This window comes from Myodes glareolus, chromosome 9 (assembly GCF_982192425.1).
Source record: "Myodes glareolus chromosome 9, mMyoGla1.1, whole genome shotgun sequence".
Classification (NCBI taxonomy): Eukaryota; Metazoa; Chordata; class Mammalia; order Rodentia; family Cricetidae; genus Myodes; species Myodes glareolus.
The window spans coordinates 71,592,986-71,616,557 of record NC_142034.1 but is presented as its reverse complement, the minus strand read 5'-3'; the positions used below and the strand labels follow the sequence as shown (position 1 = coordinate 71,616,557).

The 23,572-nt window shown below is 49.2% G+C and overlaps 1 protein-coding gene across 1 annotated transcript in view; it reads left to right on the top strand.

Annotated features, from left to right (window-relative positions):
• Fstl4 (follistatin like 4) overlaps nt 1-23,572 on the top strand; it is a 433,548-nt gene that overhangs the window by 240,501 nt on the left and 169,475 nt on the right. The window lies entirely within an intron of this gene.

Below are 23,572 nucleotides of genomic sequence, written 5' to 3'. Positions count from 1 at the left end.
GCCTCGGATGATTGTGATGTCATTGCAAACAGCGGGACACCTTCAAGGGGCAGGTGCAAACAACTATACAGTCCCCAGTCTCTTCTTACATGACCGTGATGGTCACTCTTGATCATCTGCTTGACTGGACAGAGAGACACCTATGAGCTTGGTAAACTGCTTCAGTAAGCGCGTCTGTGAGGACATTCTCCAGATTAGACAGACAGGGCGGCACAAGTTGTCATCCCAGCACTGGGGCAACTGAGGCAGGCAGCAATGTCAAAAATTCAAAGTGAACCTGAACCACATGGTGGTGGTGGTGTGTGTGTGTGTGTGTGTGTGTGTGTGTGAGAGAGAGAGAGAGAGAGAGAGAGAGAGAAGGAGAGAGACAGACAGACAGAGAAAGAGAGATTACCCTGGGGTTGTGAAGGCTTGGGATTCTGACTGAATTAGTCAGGAAACAGTAGCATTTTGAGGTATTACAGAAGCAGAAGAACCAGGTGATGGGGTGTGTCCTACAGAACTTCACCCCCACAGATCCCCTTCTCAGCTTCCCAGCAAACACGGGTAAAGAACCTTCCATACCAAACTTTCCCACTATTGTCATGTCTGCCCAAATGCGTGAAGCCAAGTGACCACAGCTAGGCCTTCCTTCTTTGAGATTGTCCTCTCAAGTACCCTTGAGCCCAGCTACACAAAACTACAGCAGCAATGCTGGACAAGAGTCAAAAGGTGAAGGCTCTGGGCCTTCCTTTGAGTTAGCAGAGATGAGATAGGCCTTCCCTGTTTCTTTAGGAAGTGATAGAGTTTGGCCTCCTTCACATGGCTCCTTCTATGAACAGAGATGAGTCCCTAGAGTCACTAAATGATTAGCAAGAAGTAAGAGAACCTGATACCCAGCAAAGAAGCGATTCCTGGAATATACCAAGGGTTTGGGGAAATGCTAGTAGAATCCGAGAGAGAGATTCATCTGTCAGACCGGAAGGAAAGCTAGCGCTCATGAGCATGCGTGGCAGAGGAGACCAGGAGGTGGACAGAGGGGCTGCCAGATAGAAACAGTGGGGAAGGATTTCGAGGGGTGCAAAAACGATCAAGTGTCTACACTTTGGGTTCTAGGGAGGGGTGGGGCTTAGTTAAGGGCCAAGCAGAGCAGTGTGAACTCAACTGACTCCGTATGAAGGAGACCGTGGGGGACGGGGGGGACAGCTGTAAAGAAAGTCAGCTCCAGTCCTAGCGTCCGTACTCTCTCATCCTACAGCTTCTCTAGCCAGGGACACCAAGGCCTCAAGGAAAAAGAGGAATCTATAGATAGGGTACTTCCCACTCCATGGATCTGGCCAGCATCCATGCAGAAAGCTAGAGACTGGCTGAACTGAAAATTAATCCACATCCCAGCATAAACATGCATCTCCATCTCAACCCCCTTGGAGTGCATTTATCCCACTTGTAGAATCTGCTTCCAGAGTAGAGAAGAAAATGACTTCAGACAAACGTATATGCTCTTTGATTATTTCCCCCTTGGATTTCAGCAAGAAAGATCTTGGTAGGAGCCCCCTGCAAATTCGCAAGAACCCTATCAGTTCAGCATGTGTGGTGTGCTCCACAGAACAGCTGCATTCTGAATGAATTAATTACAATCCAGTAATTAAAAATTGCTAATAAGTTATTGAGCTGAGAAAGTCTTGCACTGCATTGATTTCGTGCACAGAAACGAGTCACGGCCTCCGAGCCTCCCCACCTCCGCCATTGTTCCTGCTGTCTTCAGGCACCCCTCCTGCTTGTCTCTGCACACTCCCCTTTCTGTCTAATGTCCTCAGTGTGTTGGCCACTGTCAGGTTCCCCCTCTAATCCTAAAGTCAAAAGAAAAGGTTTTGCATCGGGTCCCTCAGGAACCATGTAAGCTCTCTCTATCCCTTTCTGCCACAGTCATTGAATTACTTAAGGTCGCCCACAGAGGGCCATGGCAATGGCTGAGGGTTTAAGAGTACTCTCTGAACAGCCACGGAAAACTGAGTTTAGACTCCAGCAACCACATTATACGCTGGGTGTGATCTTGAGATCCCCTGTAGCCCCAGTGCTGTGGGGACCTGAAAACCACTGGATGCTGTTGGCTGCCAGCCTAGTCAATAAAAGCAAGCTCCAATTAAGGAGAGACCTTGTCCCAAAAGCATAAGGTAGAGAGAGATGGGGGTACCCAACACCCACCCTCCACTGACCTCTGTGCCTTGTTCACATGCACATATACATATACCATACACACATAAATGCATAAAGATCATCCATACAGACTAATAAATGGTAGATAAATACATGATGGAATGATATGATATGATATGATATGACATATGATGACATATGCAGGGCCAGGACTTTGCTGTGTGAACTCCAAGCTAGCTAGCATGCCAGGAGAAGTTCTGCAAAGTCCAGGATTCCCTCCACGATAAGTTCTTGCCAGTGCCTAGTTCCCTTCCATACTGATCGTCCTTACAAATACAGATGTCTGCTTTATTTTTCTCTGCCTAGCTCACTAGAGATGTTCTACTAATTTTTTGGGTGAATCCACACATTAGTGACTATTAAACGTACAGCCTCTTTGAGGGCTCATACCAGTACTTGGGAAGCAGAGGCAGGTGGCTTTTTGAATTCAAAGCCAGTCTGGTCTACAGAGCGAGTTCCAGGACAGTTAGGGCTATACAAAGAAACCCTCTCTTAAAAAATAACAGACAAACAAACAGAAAAGATTAGATGTATCCCCAAGAAGGACCTTGCTCAAAAACCTTGTGGGTTCTCTGGGACAGGAGGGTGTCATGCCTTGGATCTAGAAAGTCCTCATGGTTCCATGGTTTACATCTTTGCTCCCCAGCTACTGGCACCATTTGAGGAGAAAAGCTTAAGAAGGAACTGTTAGGACATGGGACCCAGCTGGAGGAAGTGGATCACTAGAGGCAGACCTTGAAGATTATACCCAGTCTCTGGATCCTGCCTTGCTCTTGGTTTACCAATGTGTGAACAACCTCCACCATATACTCCCATTGCCGAGAACTCCATCATGTCTTCCCCTGCCATGATGGACTGAGACACGCCCTCTCCCCAAAAAAGTCATGAGTGAGCCAAGGCAAAACTTCCTCCCCTAAGCTCTTCTTGTGTAATATTTTGTCATAGAAAGCCATCAAAGCATTGCAGAAAGAGGAGGAAGGAAGGAGGGGTGCAGTGAAGGGACAGACAGACATGGAGCCACCCTCTGACAGCTGTCTCTCTAGGAGGCTGCTCCGGGCAAGGCCTGCATGAAGGGAAAAGTGACCATCCGCACCAGCAGCTCAGGCCCTTCTGAGCCGAGCTGGCCCTGCACCTGGGAAGTTTCAGATGATCACTCCAAGTCAAATGTTAAATTACTAGAGCAAGAAGTAGTTGATTTGGGACTTCCTTACGGCTCCCCCCTACTGTGCCTTCAATTGCCATCAAGGTCCCTGTGCAGCAGTCACTAAATGGCACGGCACATCCAGTCTCTGTGCTCGAGCGGTTCACCTAATTTTGTGTGTGACAAGCTCAGCAGCTGTCAGAGCGGCCCCAACTCAGACGTGTTGACTCTGTCCCCGCAGGCGTGTGTCTGCTTACTCAGATCCCAGGGCAGATGTCCTCCCGCCCCTGTCAATGTGTGCTCCTTTCGGTTTGCTGCTGGGCTGTAACTTGAGGAGCTGGAGGACTCATGGGGAGAGGGGATAGAACTTGGGCAAGAAGCCTGGTGGCCAGACTGCTCCTGATTCCTGGTCTTTTGCCCTTGCCTCCAGTCTCCGGGGGTGACAGACATGCCCAACCCCTCTCTACCTACTTTTCTTCTCAGGAAAGCAATGTTGAGGCTACCTGTCCTCCTCCACAGAGAAGAGGAACACAGAACTGTGTCCAGTAACTGAAAGGAATAAGCCCCCTGCAGCGACCCAAGGAAGCACAGTTGTAGTCAGTCAGCAGCGGCCTGGGTGGAGTGAGCTCACGCCTTGGGCTTCAGGCGAAAACTGTTCCAGCTCCCAGGTGCCATGGGAGCGCCAGGTCCAGGACAGAGAGTGTGTAGGTGTCACGGGAAAGAGTGTTCAGCTGTGCCTGCCCCTCTTAGGCATCGCCTCTCCTCGGCAACCCTGCCTGCCCTCTGCTTTTCTTTGCCAACCCCATTCTGCTCCGATGCAGCCCCACCCCTCAGTAATGGAGGCAACTGAGTGGAAATGGCTTTCAAAAGCCTCCTGCTAAATGAAAGGAACAAAATCACTTTCTCTGCAGGTAATTAAAGCAGCCGGTTGCAATGAACTCTGTCCACTTCCCTCTTCAGGCAGGCATTTCTCTGGTAACTAAGGGAGCTCCTCCAGGAACCGCCAGTCATCCCCCTTTCCCTCTCTTCCTGGAAGAACTTCCATTTCCTCTTCCGCTGCTTGTTCTCAGTCTACCCTCACTTCTTAAGATGGCTAAGATGGGTCCTGAATATCTGGTCCTCAGTGGTCCAGCAGATGCTTCTGGGGTGTGGGCCAATACCTCCTTTACTCTTGCTCAACCTGCCTTACTAAACTGGTACTCATGAGTTCACATCACATGTTCTCTGTCTCTCTCTGTCTCTGTCTCTCTCTGTTTCTCTGTGTGTGTGTGTGTGTCTGTCTGTCTGTCTGTCTTTCTTTCGGTCTGTGTCTTTGTCTCTCTCTCTCCCCCTCTCTCTCTATGTGTCTCTCTGTCTCTCTGTCTCTGTCTCTCTCTGTTTCTCTGTGTGTGTGTGTGTGTGTCTGTCTGTCTGTCTTTCGGTCTGTGTCTTTGTCTCTCTCTCTCCCCCTCTCTCTCTATGTGTCTCCCTCTCTCTCTCTCCCTCTCTCTCTCATCTCCTCCCTCCTTCCTTCCTTCCTTCCCCAGTTCTCTCCTTCCTCTCACATCCCTGTTTCTCAGATGCTGTATAGTTCATTCTAATGCAGTGACGTGGTCCATATTTCCTTTGACACATAATAAACCTGAGGTCTTTGTTGAGGGCATTGGCAGAGATCTTCAAGTCTATGTAGACCGCTTGACTCCACCTGACACAGTGATAACGCTCACACAGACCCAGGTTTCTTTGCCGCCCCCCCATAGCTTTCCCAGTGCTCTAAGAAACCCTAGAACAGGGGCCTCTAAGCCATGACAGTCTGATGACAGGAACTTCCTGATAGGGAGACAAGGGCCAAGAAATTTTTTTTTTAATTTATGAATGCCTGTGTGTGAGTGCTTAGTCTGTATTTGTACCACATGGATGCAGTACCTGTGGGGGTCGGAAGAGGGTGCTGGAGCCCCTAGTGCTTGAGTAGCTGTGAACCCACTCAATGTGGATGCTGAGAACCAAGCGTGGGTCATCAGCAAGAGCAGCAGGTGCTCTTAGCCCCGGCCACCCCCGCCCCAGAGAATGCGACAAAGAGAAAGTCGAGGTCCTCAAGACTTAAGGGGAGTGTGTGGCTGCCAAAAGCGAGAAGCTGTCTAAATAATTGTTCCAAATGTAATTAACAAGGATTGCAAAGGGAAAATTTATGAAGTTAAGTGCACTCCATTCCCCTCTCTTGCTGTGCCGGTTAGCGTTTTGTCAACTTGAAACAAACCAGGGTCATCGGGAACGAGGGAGCCTCCGCCAGGAAAACGCCTTCAACATATTGGCCTGTAGGCAAACACGTGAGACGTTGTCTGTATCAATGATTGATGTGGGAGGGGTCAACCCTCTGTGAGTGGCTCCAGGAGCACTGGACCTGGGTTTTATAAGAAAGCCACGGGGAGTAGGTCAGTAAGCAGCACTCCTTCACGTCCTCTGCTTCAATCCCTGCCTCCGGGTTCCTGCTTTGACTTCTCGCCCTGACTTCCCTTCATGACGGACCGTAAACTGCAAGATGTAATAAACCCTTTCTTCCCCAAGCCGCATCTGGTCATGGCGTCTATCACAGCGATAGAAAACAAACTAAGACACATGGGTAGGGAAATTTCAACAGGTTATACACCATGTTTTCAGACAAGGTCTTGCTGTATAACCTGGTTGGTCTCACATTCCCTCCTCCTGCCACAGCCTCTCAAGTGATGAGATCATTTGTTTGGGCCACCATACCAGGCCAGATCATATACATACATACTTTTTAACTAAAAACACTGGGTTGTGTACATACACCAAACAAGGCTGTTTTCCATTCCCTCTGTTCTAGTAGCCCAGAATAAACCAGTGCTGGCTCCAACAGCATCTTTGATTATTTCCAGTTGCTTGCAGGAAACCCTACCTCCTTGCCTCTGGTGGTGTGTCCAGACAACACAGCTAGTCTTGGCCTCGGACTTGGGTTTTCTCCACAAAGACCAGGCCTTCCATCCTTCATCCCATTTGTTCCCCAGGAATTGTGTTGAAGATGATGGTAAAGTGGAGGAAAAGCCTCGTGCTGACTTACAAGTTCTGCTGTCAGCTGGATTAGATTTCGAATCCCCTAGGAGACACACCTCTGCATTTGTCTAAGTGTTGTTTCTAGAGGATTCAACTTGAGAAAAAAGACACACTCTGAATGTGAGCGGCATCCATGCATGGGGTCCTGAGCCAAATAAAAAGGGGGCAAATAGAAGGCAAAGTGAATGCCAGGATTCTTCTCCTCTCCTCCCTTCCCCTCCCCTCCTCCTCCTCTTCTTTTCTTTTCTCTTCTCTTCTCTTCTCTTCTCTTCTCTCTCTCTCTCTCTCTCTCTCTCTCTCTCTCTGTGTCCTTACTGACTGAGGGTGCAGTGTCTCATGCCCCTTGTCATGTGTTTCCCTCCAAAATAGTGAATATTCTCAATCTATAAACCAAAACAAGCCCGCCCTTCCTGATTGTATTTGTCACAGAGAGAAAAGTAACTAACAGTTTGTGGTGTGTCTTCCTTAGGCCATGGTGTGCAATAAGCATATGACACAATGCCCATGAGGTTCAGTAATAAGTTGGATGGCCAGCACTGTTGGCTGTAAAGTTCTCCTGGAAATTACAGCTAATCACTGAGGGAAATGTGTGAGAGCCTCGCTTTGCTGGGGAGAGGGAGGCAAAGTATTGCATTGCTCAGAGTTTGAAGTGGAAGGTGAGCCCTCAAGACAGCAGAAACCAACATGGAACAAAACTATATGCAGAAGTGAACAGGGGCCAATGCAGCGGGTGTCATCACGTCTACCACTCACTGAGTACCTGCCAAGCTCCCTAGTGGCTGCTTTCTGAGCATCATCTCATGACCTTCTCCCCTAGTAGGCATTTGGCTGAGGAGCCAAGAGAAGTCAGATAGTACCAGCTCTGTTTCTGAGCTGGCATATGACTGGAATGCTGGGATGTCGTCTGTCGTGTGCATCAGACAGAAGAGAGGACCGCCCTGCCCCTCAGGAGGTGCACAAGAAAAGTGACCAGGAAACAGGTGGAAACTTCTCAGACAGATTCCCTAAGCAGTCGTAGTGTTCCTCCGCCACCAAGCCAAAAACTTGGGGCTTGTCCAACATGAACCTGAACACAGTCACCCCTGAAAGGGACAGGAAAGAAGTTCGGGCTCCCACAGATATTCAACGTTGCCATATCCAGTGTTCAAAATGGAACTGATCACATTCATTCTCTGGCCCCGTGTGGATATCACCACCACAGTGAGCACATTGCAGAGAAAGGGTCCCCACTGATGCCAAGCAGGGCAGGCACGGGTGGGGTGAGCAGGTTTCGCCCCTCCAGGAAGATGGGCACCACCCACATTTCTCAGTGGCTTCTCTCTGGCTCTTTCTGCTTTGGTCCCCCTCATCCCTGCTAGCTTTCCCACCCCTCCTAGGCTTTAATTGCAAGGTCTTGTTTAAGTGCCAGACTTGCCTCCATAAACGCTTCCCTGCCTGCCAGTGGTAAAGACACAAACTGCATTTTAAAAAGTTGCCAGGCTCTCTGGGCAAGAAACTGTGGTTCTAGAAAAGCCTTCAGAACAACAGGAATGGATGGGAAAGACAAGTCCAGCCCTGGCCAACATGGACTCCCTCCTGTGCCTTCAAAGCCCAGGTTCTAATGCACAGGAACCATTGACAGGAAGCAGGGACACACCTGACCGTGACCATCTAGAATACTGGGAAGAAATATCTAGAAGAGAAGGTCCCACCAGGCTTTTTTGGGGTCCAGTCTGCAGGGACTTCACTGCCTGATTAGAATTACCCAAATTTGCAGCAAATTATTGTTATTTTTACATTTGTTCCTTTTGTAAGAAACTAGACATTGGATTGTCATGGAGGGCAGGGTTCAGAGGCCCGAGTTCAATGCCAGGTCCAACCCTAAACAATTTATTTCCTTCATTTAGTTTACCCTTCAGGATGAGGACTTCCACTGTGCCTACTTGGCAGATGGAGACACTAAGGGCGCACTGGTCCTCTGGCAGGGGTACTCACATGTACCCCTGTGCTGCCTCAGAAGGAGCTCAGCCTGAGTGTGATTCCTCACCCACTGCCACTCAGTTCCTCGCACCCCCCTCCTCACCTTAGAAAACCCTGCCCTCCGGTACACAGGCATCCACAGGAGAGCGGAGAAGCAGCGGATCCCAGACATCCCCAACAAGCCTGACAGGCGCTTTCTGCCAATAGCTGCCTGCCTGCTGTAGTTCTTCCAAACAATAACCATTTGAAATTGCCATTAAACATTCAAACAAGGGGCTAGGGAAATGGCTCCCACAGTTCCCAGCACCCATGTCAGACAGCTCACAACCTCCTTTTAACTCTCTGTCCAGGGGCATCTGATACCTCTGGTCTCCACAGTCACCTGCACACATGGGCACATGCCCGCACACAAACACACACACACATGCACGTAATTAAGACTTAAGTACAAAACACCCACAGTGTAAGATGTAAATCTCTGGGGAGAAAGCTCAGAGGAAAATTAAAGTGGCAAGAATGATGGAGGGGAGCAGGCAAAGAGCGGAGGATGCCCCAGGTGCTAATACCTGCTTGCCCCAGATGCCCGGGGCTAGTGCAAGCAAGCGCATGCTCAGAGACACTGGGATTCCAGTCTTGAATCCTTGGTCTGAGAGACTGACATGGGTGAAGGATAAGGAGCCGCAGTGACTCCTGGAGGCCAGCGAGGAAGGCTAAACACAGCAGTGGTCAATTAACAAAGCAAATGTTTGTGGTGACCTCCTAGCAATGAGATGGCTCATGTCTCCCCTCGGGGCTCCCAAGGCCATCGGTCAGATGAGAAGATACATGAATTAAGTTAATTGGAGAAAAACTCCTTCCAGGGAAGTGGCCACTGACTTGGCTTTTAATGAGATAAAGGTTTTGATCTGACCAGAGTCTTTGCCCGACCCAAGAAAGGACTCAGCCTTCCGAAAGGCTCTTCTCTCGCCCGCTCCACCCTGCCCCTGCCTCTGACACTCTGCACGTTTGTATCCCTGAGACTCTTCGGACAAAGGTCCGGGCATCTGTGACCCAGGAGATTAGGGCGCTGCAAACACCATCCAGAGGAGGTGCCTCTCCCTTCCAGGTACCCAAGTGAGTTCCACCTGTCTCAAACCCACCAGGTTTCTGGTCTCTGCTGTAAATGTGGAGGAGTGTGATGGGGGGCCATGGAGGAGCTGTATCTGGAAGATGTCCAAAGGACAGGGTTGGGCAACAGCAGCTGGGCTGGGTTGGCCATGCCCATGGAGACATTTCATCCTCGTGTGAATGAAAGCCATTCAAACATGGTGGACCTGCTTCAGCCAAAGTAGGCGGCAGAGAGCACAGCCTATGGAATCTCCATCCTTCTCTTGAGCCACCAGCCATCCTATGCTCTCACTCCTTGTCTCCCCTTCCTCGTTGCCTTCTTTCCAACGTCAGTGAAGCTGGTGACCAACAGGTTGTAGGACATTGTGCAGGTGTCTGCCCTTTTCATATCTCCAGCTTGCTTAACAGTTATTAAATTCCTGGTAATGGGAAGCGACCAGTTGATCTACCCAGTGGACTCACATCCCCAGCTGGCACAGTAATATGCCTCTGGCCCCCACATTTTGTCTCTGTGGGGCTTGGAGCGAGAATGACTGGGACAAACATAGAACCCATGGGATCTAATGATTGCTCGTCTCTCTGGGAGATGACAACCAAACTGGTAACAGGACGCCCCTTGATCTAGGTGATGGGTGTGGGTCCCAGCTCTCTCCCGCCAGTTTACAGAGGTCCATGTAGAGGTGGGGGAACCAGGCTCCTAGAAGGGTCTGATGAGAAGAAGTGCTATTGGCTATAATACCACTGTCTGTGTTGACAATTATCCAAGTTTGGTTCCATGGAGCTTGTGGGTTTCCTGCAGCTTGGATGCCAACGGGTCCAGTCACCACAGGAGCCATATTACTGCTTGCATCACACCCAGAATTTAAGGGGATTGTCTGGACCTCTTGACACCTCTCATCCTTCACCTTGATAGTCCTCCTTGAGTGTGAAGGGATCAGCAGGCCTGGTGTGGGTGTATTGAACCTAGGTGGTTATACTATCAACCTTGATGCCCATGGGTGTGCTTAGCAGGATGGCGTATGGTCCCTTCCATTTGGGTTCCAGTGACCCCAGAAAGTGTCTCTTAATGTAGACCCAATCCCCTGGTTAGATCTGTGGGATCCAGGAGAAACACCAAATTCATAGAGGGCCCTGAGCGTGAGCCAAAATTCTTTATGTGCCCTCTTGACCCCTCCCATAGCATCAAGGAGGTCTTGGTCATCCAATTCTGCCAGCAAATCTGCCTGGGAGTTGGAAATGATGGGAGGTGGGGTGCCAAACTTGATTTCAAATGGGATAAGCCCCATCTGGTGGGGGAATTCCAGACCCTATACAGGACAAAGGGAAGGAGAGCCACCCAGTCCATGCCAGTCTCCAATGTCAACTTAGTTAGGGTACCTTTCAGAGTTCTGTTCATCCTTTCTACCTGTCCTGAACTCAGGGTCTGAGTGCACAATGCAACTTCCAATCACCCTAGGAAGGTGGCTAAACTCTGACTTACCTGGGACACAAAATACGGTCCACTGTCTGACCCTACCCTATTAGGAAAGCCATACCTTGGCAGGATGTCTTCAGGTAACTTCTTTGCCACCACCTACACCATTTCATATTTGGTGGGGGATGCCTCCGTCCACCCTGAAAACGTTATCTACAAATACTAGCAAATGCCTGTTACCGTACTTGCCAGGTTTTATCTCGGTGAAGTCTACTTCCCAGTAGGCTCCAAGTTTCTTTCCTCTGAGTCAAGAGCCAGGGATTTTAGGCTTGGCAACAGAGCTGGTGAACTGACAGGCTTTACAGTTGGTGACAATATACTTTTTTGTTGAACATCCTTGATTTTGATTCTTGTCTGTCTAAGCAAGTCCTGCATCCTCTGTGTTCCCATATGAGAGGATCGGTGAATCTTGTTGAGCAGTCTCTTTGCCAGCTGGTCAGGCAGGGTGATTTTACTGTCTGTAGCTCTCCACCACCCACCTAGATACTGAGTCATACGGGGGTCTTAACCCCGGCAAGATCTTCCTCAGTATACCCAGAGTTCTCAGGTAGATTGGGGGCCCCTTTCTACCAGTACGTGTGCAAGGACTACATTAGTCTAGAGTGCCACCTGCCGGGTGGTTTTGACTGCCAGGTTGGGGATGGGTCCAAATCCCTCTCTGGTACCCTGGGCAATGGATGATGGCAAGTTTCTTGGGTCACCGTAGGGCTTTGAGGAGGGCCAGGATTTTATCTTTATTTTTGATGGGTTTTCCTTCCACAGTTAGCAGTCCCCTTTCTTTGTATATATACATGCGCTGTGGCAAAAGCATACCTGCTATCAGTGTAGACGTTAACCGTCCACCCTCCCTCCAGTTCTAGTTCCTTAGTTAGGGCTGTCAGCTCTGCCTGTTTGGTGGAGGTCCCAGGTGGCATTAACTCTGCCCACATTACTTCCTCTTTGGTGGTGACTGCTGCCCCTGCATGCCTTCTGCCATCCTGCATGAAGCTGCTGCCATCCGTATACCAGGTAACTTCCATACTGGGCAATGGGCATCCCGCAAGTCTGGCCTAATGCTGTGTGTCTGGTCCAGGATCCTGAGACAGTCATGCAATGGTGCTTTCAGGTCAGGGCAGCAGAGGAGCCGGGTTCAGAGCTGAGGGCACCTGGAAGGTTACTCTGGCAGGGACCAGCAACAGAGTCTGATAATGGGTCATCCTGGCATTGCTTGGCCACCAATCAGGGGTTGCTTGAGAACTCCCTCAAGTGTACACAGTGTGGCTGGTTATGGTGAGACTTTGTCCCAAGATCAGCTTGTCAGCAGCTTTGACCAGTAGGTCCAAGGCTGCTATTATGTGAGGCAGGGTAGCATCCAGTCGCCAAGGGCCCAGCTTCTTTGACAGGTAGGCTATGAGTCATTGCCAGGGGCCAAATGTTTGGGTCAGGACCCCCTTGGCTATCCCTTTGTTTTCATCTACATATAGGTGAAATGGTTTGGTCACATCTAGCCAGTACCAGGGCCAAGAGCAGGCTTTGTTTGAGTTTAGCGAAGATCAACTGATGGTCCTCATCCAGGTGAAATCCTGCCCTTCCTTGGGGGCCTCATATAAGGGCTTGGCCAGTTCTGCAAAGCCTGGAATCCACAGGCAACAGAAACCTGCAGAACCTTAGAGCTCTCTCCCCTGCCTGGCAGTAGTGGGTGTTCAGATCTTAAGTACTGTCTCCTTCCATGCATCAGAGAGCCACTGCTGCCCTTCCTTTAAGATGTACCTCAGTTCTCCCAGGATTCTCAGCAGCTGCTCAGTCCCAGTCAGGCAAGTTTCTCGGTCTATGGCTGCAATTAGTAGGTCATCAACATACTGTAACAAACTGATACCTGGTTTCTGTGCCAGGTACTCACTCAGGTCCTCATGCAAAGCTTCATCAAAGATGGTGGGGGAGCTTTGTAATCCTCGTGGTCGTCTGTTCCATGTCAGCTGGCTGCTGATCCTGATCTCTGGATCATGCCATTTGAAGGTGAAGTACTGTTGACTCTTGAGGGCCATAGGCAGGACTGAGAAAGATATCTTTTAGGTCAAGGACAGTATACCATTGCTGGTCCAGATACAATGAGCTGAGTAGGGTATATGGGTAGGCACTGTGGGGTGTATGACAATCACCCTCTTGTTGACCTTCCACAAGCCTGGATTGTAATCATTGGTATGAGGCTTCTTGACACCAGCAGGGATATGTTCCAGACCAACTGCACAGGCCTGAGGACACCCAAGTCCGGTAGCCTCCTGATGTGTGGTGTGATGCCCTTTTTGACCTCTAGGGACATGGAATACTGGCGGATCTTGACTGTGTCTGCCCCTGGTTTGACTTCCACATAGATGGGGGAGGGAGATGTGGATGTGCTGCTAGCTGCATTTACCCTGCTTCAGCCCATCAGATGGGAACTCCTGAAATCATCTCTTCTGCTGGGGGTCATGCCCAGTGGCTACCTGATGCAGCCTGTACTCTTTGGTCAAACTACTTGTCACCAGTCCATGAATGGGTTTCCAATCCTCATTGAGCAACTTAGCTCCTTCATTAGAGATGTGGACCTGGGCTTTTATTTTTGTCAGTAAATCACGGCCCAACAAGGGGTATGGGCATTCTGGGATTGCCAGGAATGTGTGGGTTACCTGGCCTGCTCCCAAGTCTGCTGTTATTCAGGTAGTCCATGAATAAGATTTAATTCTGGTGGCACCCTGGACCCATGTCCTTTTGTTTGTCATGGGTCCATCAGCCCTCAGTAACACTGAGTTCTGAGTTCCTGTGTCCACCATGAAGTCAACTGGTTTCCCCTCCACTCTTAGGGTTACCCTGGACTCGGGTGTCAAACCCCATCTTTCCCACCTTCGTCTGTGATTTAGTCCCACACCAGGTGAATTAGGGGGAAGGGCACATCTATGAGAGCCTGCTTAGTGGTGGGCTCTCCAGTGGGGCCCAGAACCAGTTTCCAGGCCTCAGTCTGTATTCCGTCTCTCTCCTCTGTCGTTGAAGAAAGCCTGCAAGAGTTGCTGACAATCATCCCAAGTGGGATGATGGGTGAAAAGAATTGTCTCAAAGAGGCCAATCGGTTCGTTAGGGTTTTCCAAGAAGAGCACTGCGTGCTCTCCAATGGTAAAGATCACTAGTGGCAAAGGGTCAATAGTGATGTGGCTGCTGCCCATCCTGGTCTGGTGGTCCTGCCACCCTGAGGGGACAAATTCTGGTCCCTGGGTCAGGGGTGTCTCCTCTGCAGCTATGGGTCCTGTAAGCCAGTCCTCCCTTTAAAGCAACAGGGACTGGCGGAGGAGCCAGCTGAATTGGCGGTGGAGCTGGTAGTGGAATAAGTGCACCAGGGTCGGGGTGTAGGGAGGAGGGGGAACAACCTCCTCTTCTGTGTTGCCTCCTTGAAGGATCTCTGGCTTGGGAACCAAAGGGGTCTTGGTGGGCCGGTCCTCTTCAGCAGCAGCCAAGACCTTAACCTGCCTGGACAAGAATGGTTTAATCCAGAGGGGTCCTCTACCAGGTCTCTCCAGACCACTACGTAGGGTACTTGGTCAGGGTGCCCCACCCATGGCCAGAAGACAATTTCCTGTGATGCTCTTATGAGGGTCAGGTCGACGGTTCCCTCAGGGAGCCAACCAACATTGAAAGTTGGCCATTCTGACCTGCAAAAGGTGAGCAGTTTAGACTTTTTAATCAGGACTAAGAGGTTGTGAACCTGTGCGTTCACATCCTTGTAATGAATCAAAAGTAAGTCTAGGGGAGAAGAAGTTGTCTGTCCCATAGATAGAGTCCATCACAGCCAGGAACACAAATACAAACTCAGACACACAGGAGATTGGAGGGCACAGGAAAAAAGTTCGCCCCAACGAGACTGAAAGCAAAGTGGCAAATAGAAAGATGGCTTGTCGTCATGCCATGGGAGTGACCAAGCACTGTCCAAACCTGAGGCTCTCTGTCCTCACTTAAACAGACGTAGGGTTCTCCATCCCCACCACTGGGGTCTGGAGCATCTTCCAGCCCCTTCTGATCATGGTTGTCCAGTGTATCCACTCTAACTGCTGTCGATCACAATTACCGACTCATACATGCCACAAGAAGCGAAAGTAAGGAAAATGAGTGTGGACAGACAAAGAACAAAGACACTTACTGGCCAGTCGGAGACCCTTCGGACTGGGGTCCATGGGGTTGTGGGGGTTCCCAGCCAATGCACCAAATGTTATGCCCGCATCACAAACCCCCCAATGAGACCACCTAGGAGTCGGTTTCTGATGCAAATACACAAAGGTCTCCATGGACAAGCTTCAGCCTGGTCCACAACCCAACACTCCAATACAGCAGATCGGGAATGTAGCCCGAACTCAGCGAAGAATGAGTTTTTAAAGTAAAAATCTGCAAGCAGGGAGTTCCATGTCTTGGTGTTTCAGGATTGGGTCAGGCAAAATGGGGCAAGGTGATTTTTAAAATCTGTGGTCAGGCTACTGGTGTGAAACCACAAACTGCCCACAGGATGTCTATAAGAACATCTGGACCTTGTAAAGTTTATTGCCCTGTCTTCTGATTGGCTGTGTCTAGGGGGGTTGCTTAAATTTTGCTGACATAGCACATTCTGTGTCTTTTTTTTCTGGAACTGAGTTCAACCCCCGGTCACCAGATGTCTTAAGGTGGAGAACCCTTTTTCAAAATGGAGTCTGTGAGGTCAAGTAGGTTTTCCTAGGTTCTCACACTTGTTTCAGAGGTTGGGGTGCTGCACAATGAGACTGTGCCCTTATGCAGAATGGGTCAGGACTTGAACTCAGCAGCAGCAACAAAATGTTTATCCTTACTCCCTCTGTGCCCAGGATGGGTCAACAGGAGCTCAGCTCATTGTCACAGCCTACTTCAGCAAGGTCTGGAGCCATTGATGTGTGTGTGTGGGGGGGGGGTAATTGCCCAGCCTGGAGTTCACACAGGTTCACTGAGGTGTCTGTCTTGCTTGTGAAGCAAGTCACATTGCCAGAGTCAGCTGCCTCATTGTTGTGACATCACGCAGCTGTGAGAAGCCCCTGAACATGTGGCCGAGGGTGCTACCGCAGAAGAATGGGGAGCTGGTGCTCAGGGTTTTCTAGAATCCCAAGGCTTCCACTTCCAAGCTTGAGTCTATTCTAGAACCTCTTTTGGCATCAGTTTCTCAGTCTGTGAAATGGGCCAGTGGGCAGTGTGATAGTCAACTTCTGTTATCAACTGGATTGGATTAGAAAACACCTAGGATTGTCGAGGTACACCTTTGGCTGTGTCTGGAGGGGGTTGTTCTCAGAGAGCCTTAACTGAGGATAGAAAAGTCATGGAGTGTGGACAGCATCATTCTGTGGGACTGGAGGCCTGGACCTAATAAAAAGGGAGAAAGTATGCTTCCTGGATCAAGTTATATCTGCCACCATGCCTCCCTTACCACAATGAGTTATTTGCCTCCAAACTGAGCCACAATAAACCCTCTCGTGAGTAGCTTTTTGTCAGATAATGGTCACAACACTGTGGAAAGTCCCTGTATTTCTAACTTGGTTTCTAACTGTCCCCGGAGTTCCTTCCACAGCAGACAAGGAACCCAAGATTAGGGCAGCAGAATGGGAGAGAGGCCTGGCCACAGACTAAGACACAAACAAATCACAGGGGACTTGTCCCCTAGAGACTGCCAGGATTCCCCAGGAGGCTGGTGTTGGCTCCTTTGTGGACATCGCGATTACGTGACGATGAGAACCAATGTGGAGTGGTATCGTGTGAGTGGCACGGGGCATGATGCAGCTACCGCATCCAGGCTGCCTTTGAGTGCTTGCCTACACCTTCCCCAGGTCTGTGGGAGAGAGAACACGTGTGTGGGAGAGAGAACACGTGTACAAACGGAGGCATAGCTCTCCATCTGACCTTGCTCCCACGTGCGAGCACATTAAAGTAATAGGTCAAGCCTTCCATCCTGCCTAGCTCCCTCCAGAGCTAAGGAAATTCTCTAGGGAGGCTGTAAATTCTGAAAATGGACTTGGAGCTAATGGATTTAAGGCTGAAACTCATTCCCTTTGTGTCGTCAAAAGAAAGCAATCTCCTTACACATGACTTGGGTACCTCTGGCTGATCACTTCCACCTTGACCTTTGTGCCCACCAGGTATCTTGAATATCCGGAAAGGAACAACGAAGCGGCCAAGGCAGAGCATACTATCCATTTCACACCCGAGCAACACATCAATCATACACAAATTCCTAATCATCAAACCTCCCATCTCGGAAGCTCCAGCTGTTTACAAACATCCACAAAATTAGTATTTTACAGACAAGAGCAGAAGACCACACTATTTTTCCAAGGCTTATGCACTGGACCCAGGACTGGGTGTGGTTCAGTGAGCTGGAGTGTAAAGGGTTCTGGGTTTTCCTCTGTGCCCCTTGACACCGATAATCAGAGAGATCACAGCGCATACAGTTGTCTTGCTGAACAGAAGGGACCTGTTCTGTCTCACTCACTGCTACATCCTAGGCCTGGCCTTAGTAACTGTTAGTCAGGGTTTCTCTTACTGTGAAGAGACTCCATGACCATGGAAACTCTTATAAAGGAAAAACATTTAATTCGGGAAGCTTACAGTTTCAGAGGTTTATTTCATTATCATCATGGGGGGACATGGATGTGTGCAGGCAGACATGGTGCTGGAGAAGGAGCTGAGAGTCCTTGACTCATAGGCAAGAAGTGGGCTGAGACATTGGGTTTTGGAGTCTTAGATATGTCCCCCAAAGCCCAGTTTGGACATATATGAGATCCCAAAACCCACCTCCACAGTGACACGCTTCCTCCCACAAGGCCATACCTGCCCCAACAAGCCACGTCTCTAATAGTGCCACTCTCTTTGAGCTTATGGGGGCCAATTACATTCAAACTGCCACAGTCATGCTGTAAACACTCCGGGAGAGAAGGATGGCCGGGAAGGGTCAGGGAGAGGGCAGCAGTCAGTGTTCACCTCCGGCCGCAGAGCAGAGGTTGATGGGGGAACCGTGAGGTGTATTAATGGGTGAGAGCATTTGATGCCAAGCCTGCTGACCTTTTGCACTCACGCTCTGTGGTGCACACGTGCATACATGCGTGCGTACACACACACACACACACACACACACACAAATGTAAAAAAAGTTAATAGTTGCAGAATCAAGAGCAGCCTTCAGAACCTGTGTGAACAGCCCCCTGCTTGTTGCTTGCATACTATTGTCAAGGTCATGAGCACATGAATCCGGGTCACCCTTGCTTGGGGGGCCACCCTTACCTGGAGAGCACCCCAAAGCCATGCCTACCACTACAGGTTCACCTCTACATAAGTCTGGACTTGAGAACCACTTCCCCACTCCTAGTATTGAATTGTGAACACTGCCCACTGTCCCGCCTGACTCTATGACCACCATCCTCTGGGATGTGTCTCAGCATACCTTGCCAGATCTGTTTTTGAATGCTGCAGACACTCTTGTCTGATTTGCTTCTATTTCCCTCAGCATCTTGTTTAGAAGATCATCCTCTGAGAATAGTTAGAGCTTGTTTATTTCTGCTACTCTGTCTCCCCTTATAGGAACCTACCACAGTGTGTCTCTTCTGCTGACAGCCAGCATTTGGGCTTATTTCCATTTGGGGCTATTCCAAGCAATGCCACCACCTTCTTTCCCTGCCTTGGAATGCACCCCCACACCCGTTTCTCCCGCTTGGATCTCTGTAAAGATGCTAGTTTCACCCAACTAGATGATGCCGTACACTTCTCTAAAGTCATTGACCAATTTACCTCGTGCCCTTGTTAGTTCTCTCATTACTATGACAGAATACTTCACAAGGGTCATTTAAGAAAAGAGAGGTTTATTCTGACTTTTGGTTGAAGGAAAGCTGTCCATCTGGGTGGGGAAAACATGGTGGCAGAAGCATGAAATTGCTCACATTCCTAAGTCAGGAAGCAGGAAACAGAGAGGAATTGGAGTCTAACTACAAACCTGAAGGCCCTCCCAGGCTCCACTTCCTAATAGTTCTGCGGCCTCCAAACAGCGCCACCTGCTGGAGATCAAGTGTTCAGGCACCTGAGCCTAGTGGGTGCTGTTCACATTCAAACCTGCCAATAACAGTGTGTGCAACTTTCCACACTTTATATATTTGTTTGAGACATGAGGAGGATCTCACTATGTGGTCCTGGATGATCTTTAAATTGCTGTATAGATCATGCTGGCCTTGAGATCTCACAGACATTTGCCTGTCTCTGTCTCCCAAGTCCTGGGATTAAAGGTGTGTGCCACCACACTTGGCCCACACTTGATATATTTAAGAACCTTGTGACCATCAAACATGTTTAATTTTTGCTGGTCTCGTGTTCATGAGACAGTTGTCTCATGGCCCTGTTCATCGACACTTGCCTAGTTATAAACAAGGCTGAGCATCCTGCTGTTTGCTCGATGGCCATCCTGAGTTCCTCTTCTGTGAAGTTCCTGCCCAAGTATGCATATTCCATCAAGTCAGCTTTATTATTATTGATTGATTGATCGATTGATGGCACTCTTTATATATTCTGGATACTTATGCTATTGATTATAATTATTGTACGCATATTCTTCTGCTAGTAGCCTGACTTTTCACTTTGTCTTGATTTCTTTTTAAGGGTAGAAATATTTCATTTTAATCGATTTAAATTTATCAGTCTGTTTCCACATGGTTAGTGCATTTTGTGACTTTCAAAATAAATGCTGCCCAGTCTCCAAGGCTCAGAATTATTCTCCTTCACCTCTGCTTCACAGTTCTGCCCTTCACACTCAGTTTTTTGACATGATGGTGTCGTTAATACCCACATAACTATCCAATTTGATGCTTTAGCTGTGCAGGTCAGTCACTGCTACTATATCCAGAACTGGGCAGTCAGCGGCACACACTTCTCATGCTTTCTCACCTCCACAAGGAAGCCACCTTCCCCGGCAGTCACTGCCTGGATGCCATGACAATGCACCCAGCAAAACCAACAGAGGGGATTAGAGACTCGGGGCCTGAAGACAGTTTCTAGCCCTTTCCAGTGGTCCTGTCTGGGGCCCAGAAGCCAGGGCGTTTTGTTGTTCGTTCATCGTTTCACCAGGTCCAGTCATTTGTCTGGAGAACGGTCGACCGAGCTCGTGCACCACCTTCCCTGAGTGGAATCATGTTTATTTTTTAACTTCCTTGGATTTAACTTTTGGGATGGCACAGAACTGGCCCAGTTTCCTTACCTTTCAGATGAATCCCAAACCATACTGGTGCTGTTTATTTTTGAGAATCCGTCTGTTCCCCCAGAGGTCTACACGACCCGGCCTGCCCTGTAATGCAGTCTACATTGACAAAGGGCACCCCTTTCTGCGCAGCCCCCTTGAGCAGCAGCTCCGCAGACTTCATCTCCAGAGTGTGCACTAAGTTTCCATTTTCACCCAGCGAGCTCTTTTTCTTCGACAATACTGCAGATGCAGCTGCCACGCGTCTCTGTACAAACCTGTAAGTCGAATTGTCAAGAGTGTGCATGTGTGTGCGCACACACATGCACATACACACACTTACCTGTTGAGAATTTTATTTGTGTTATATTGAATTTTTGAGTCAAGATTGGAAAAACTGGCATTCTGTGACAGTGTTTTCCAGTCAATAATCATGGCATCTACCTCCATTTCTTCTAAGTCTGGATATCAGTTGCCATGAACAATACATCTGCCCTCTCCCATCATGGGTCCTTCAGAAATCTGTAATATTTTCTTCTGTCGGTCTCAACTCTTTCCTCACAAGGGATCCACTCACTTTAAATCATGTCTGTGTAGGAAGAACACATTCAACTTGGAGTCTATGGCTCACCCGCACCTGTGTGAGAATCAGGCAGGGGATTCTGGGAAGCTGACGCTAATGGGCCAACCACAACCAACCGGAGAGCAAAGATAAGAAAGGACATTTTTGTCACCCAGCAGCACCTGCCCTAAAGCCCCTCCAGCACTTTCTGCTCTTGGCTGCTTTCTTGCTTTCTCCAAGGCTCCAGCTGTTCTCCATCAATGAGGAGCTAGCATGAGGCTTGCTGTTTCAATCGAGAGAGGAAATCCATGATTGGGCGGGTCTTTAAAAGTCATGGTTATTACTTCTCATTGTCGTTTTTCTGATTACAAAGGTATTATGTATTATTTCTAGAAATTTAGGAAATACAGAAAAGCACAAAGGAGAAAATAGAAGCTATTTAGCATCAGAGGGAACTGCGGATAATAGTATAGAATGTAACTTTATAGGGTTTTTTTCTTTGTGTTTATACAACACACACAGGCACACTGGTTTTTCAAACTGGTACTTTACACACTGATGTCTTTATTCAAACCATAAGTTTCTTGGGCAGAGGTCTCCCCACCCAGATAGGAAATTCACTCTAGGGCTACATGGAATGCCTTCAAGAGAGATGGATGTGTCAGAATTGAAACTGCCAGCTAGGGCATGTGTGTGCCCACAGAACTCAGCTAGCCATTTCCAGGGGGATACACAAACCTGATAGCCATGCAAGCTGCTGTCCACTTTTAAAATACTAGGATTCCAAATTTCCCTCTCTAGTCGAGGCCCATGTCATAGCCTGGACTTTCTAAAACGAGGGGGTGTCTCAGTCCCTCTGGCTGCTAAAACACAATGCTATTGATCGGCTACTTCAAAGAACTGTTATTCTCATGGTTCGGAGGGCCAGAAAGTTCATGACAGAGATGCTGGTCATCCTGGTGTCACACTCATTGGGGCTTTCTTTTTAGAGTCAAAATGGCCACTTGTCTTTTTAGAGAGAGAATATGGATAAGCCTCTTTCAAGCCTCTTTCCTTGGTTTGGATTCTTTGAAAATTTTTCTCTATGTAAACCAAGCCGACCTTGAACTCCATATGTAGCCTAGGCTAGCCTCAAGTCCTTCTGCCTCCACCTCCTGGATGTCGAGATGACAGGTGTGTGCCACCCAGCGCTGTTTCTTCTTCCAAAGGCCCTGATCTCACTTGTCAAGGCTGCATCCTAGTGGACGGCTGGAGTAAGGCCTGGCCCACAGAGCAGAGGGCTCACTGGCCCACAGAGCAGAGGGCTTGCTAAGTACAGGCCCAGAAGCTTTGCCTAAGCCCTGTGAAATCACTTCTTCTAGTTACCCTTCCGGGCAGGACAGCCTTGGCGGACATGAGGATCAAGGTTCCTTTTCCTATGGGATCTTCACGCCTTGCCCCTGTGTTTGTGCTTCTGAGGATAGCTCCTGGGGGAAAGCCAGCCTTCTCGGGGTCGGTGCCCAGCTCTGACTGCTGACCGAGCAGCATATGCCCACTCTCATTCTGTACCGGTGCTGCTCTGTGTCCACCTGTGGCTGCCCTCAAGCTGTGCCCAACAACTTGGCTGTGTTGTTATGTGACAGCCTTTTCCTGGGGAGACACACACACACACACACACACACACACACACACACCCCTACCTGCCCTAGAAAGGAAACCCGCCACTCACCAAAGCAATGATTGCGTCAAAACTTGGTGAACTCATAAGTTTTTGTTGGGCCTGCTAACTGGTATATGGGTGAGAGGTCACTTGCAAAAGCAGGAACAACTCAAAAGCAGACAAAAACAAAACAAAACACCCCAACACAGGTGACAGCTCATGAAAGCTGCAGCCCTGGGCCTGTCTACACGTCTTGCAGCTCAGTAGGCTGGCGACTGTCACACCTGTGGCTCACCTACTCAGATCTTCCCCACCATGCAACAGTTCTGTTCTGCCCCTGTCACCCCGAGGAGGAGCCCTAATGAATGGTGCAAGCTTCAGCTTCCCCAGACACATGATGCTTGCTCACCTCTTGAATCTCTCGAGTCTCCTTCTCCCTCTTGGAGAGGGTGTTTCAATTCAGAGGAAACTGCCATACAATGGGTCACCCATTCTACAGATTTCAATCAATACTAACACAGAGAAAAGAGTATTATCATTGGTAGAGCCAGACAGTGCTTCCGTGCAGGGTTGTGGAAGGGCCACAACCCCATGCTAGACAACATAACATGCTAGGCTAGGGTCAGGGGTTCCCTAGCCGAGAGGATGAGGCAAAAACAGTTGCTCGACATGCAGCCGTACATCGGAACCTGTTAAGGGCCTGCTTACAGATGGGGCCCGCTCCATCCTGAGCAAAGCCATTGATTGCAGGTAGTGTTTATTCCTCCCTCTGCCTCGTGAGCACCGGCTAGTAGAGCCCCAGCAAGAAGCCAGTGCTACAGGCTGAAACTACACACACCCTGGCCATGGAGCAGTGTATTGCAGCTCCCATCCCACACTGCTCCTGTGTACACACAGTAGATCTCTCGTTCTAGAGACAGATTATTGTCTGATGACCCCATGAGGCGCTGTCACTCATAGAGCCCTCATTGTTGCTCCCAGAGTGTTGCAAGGCAATTATCACTGTAGTAGATTCTCCTAGGCCCCAAGGCCCAAAGTTGCAGGTTCCAGCCACCCCTTGGGTAGCCCCATTGGGGCAGTGGGCTGAGCATGTCAGCTCAGTTCTCAGTGGCTATGAAGCCCTGGATGTCCATTCCATTCCTCTACATGGAAAGCCAAGTTTACAAACCAGAAAGAAAAGAAAGAAAGAAAGAAAGAAAGAAAGAAAGAAAGAAAGAAAGAAAGAAAGAAAGAAA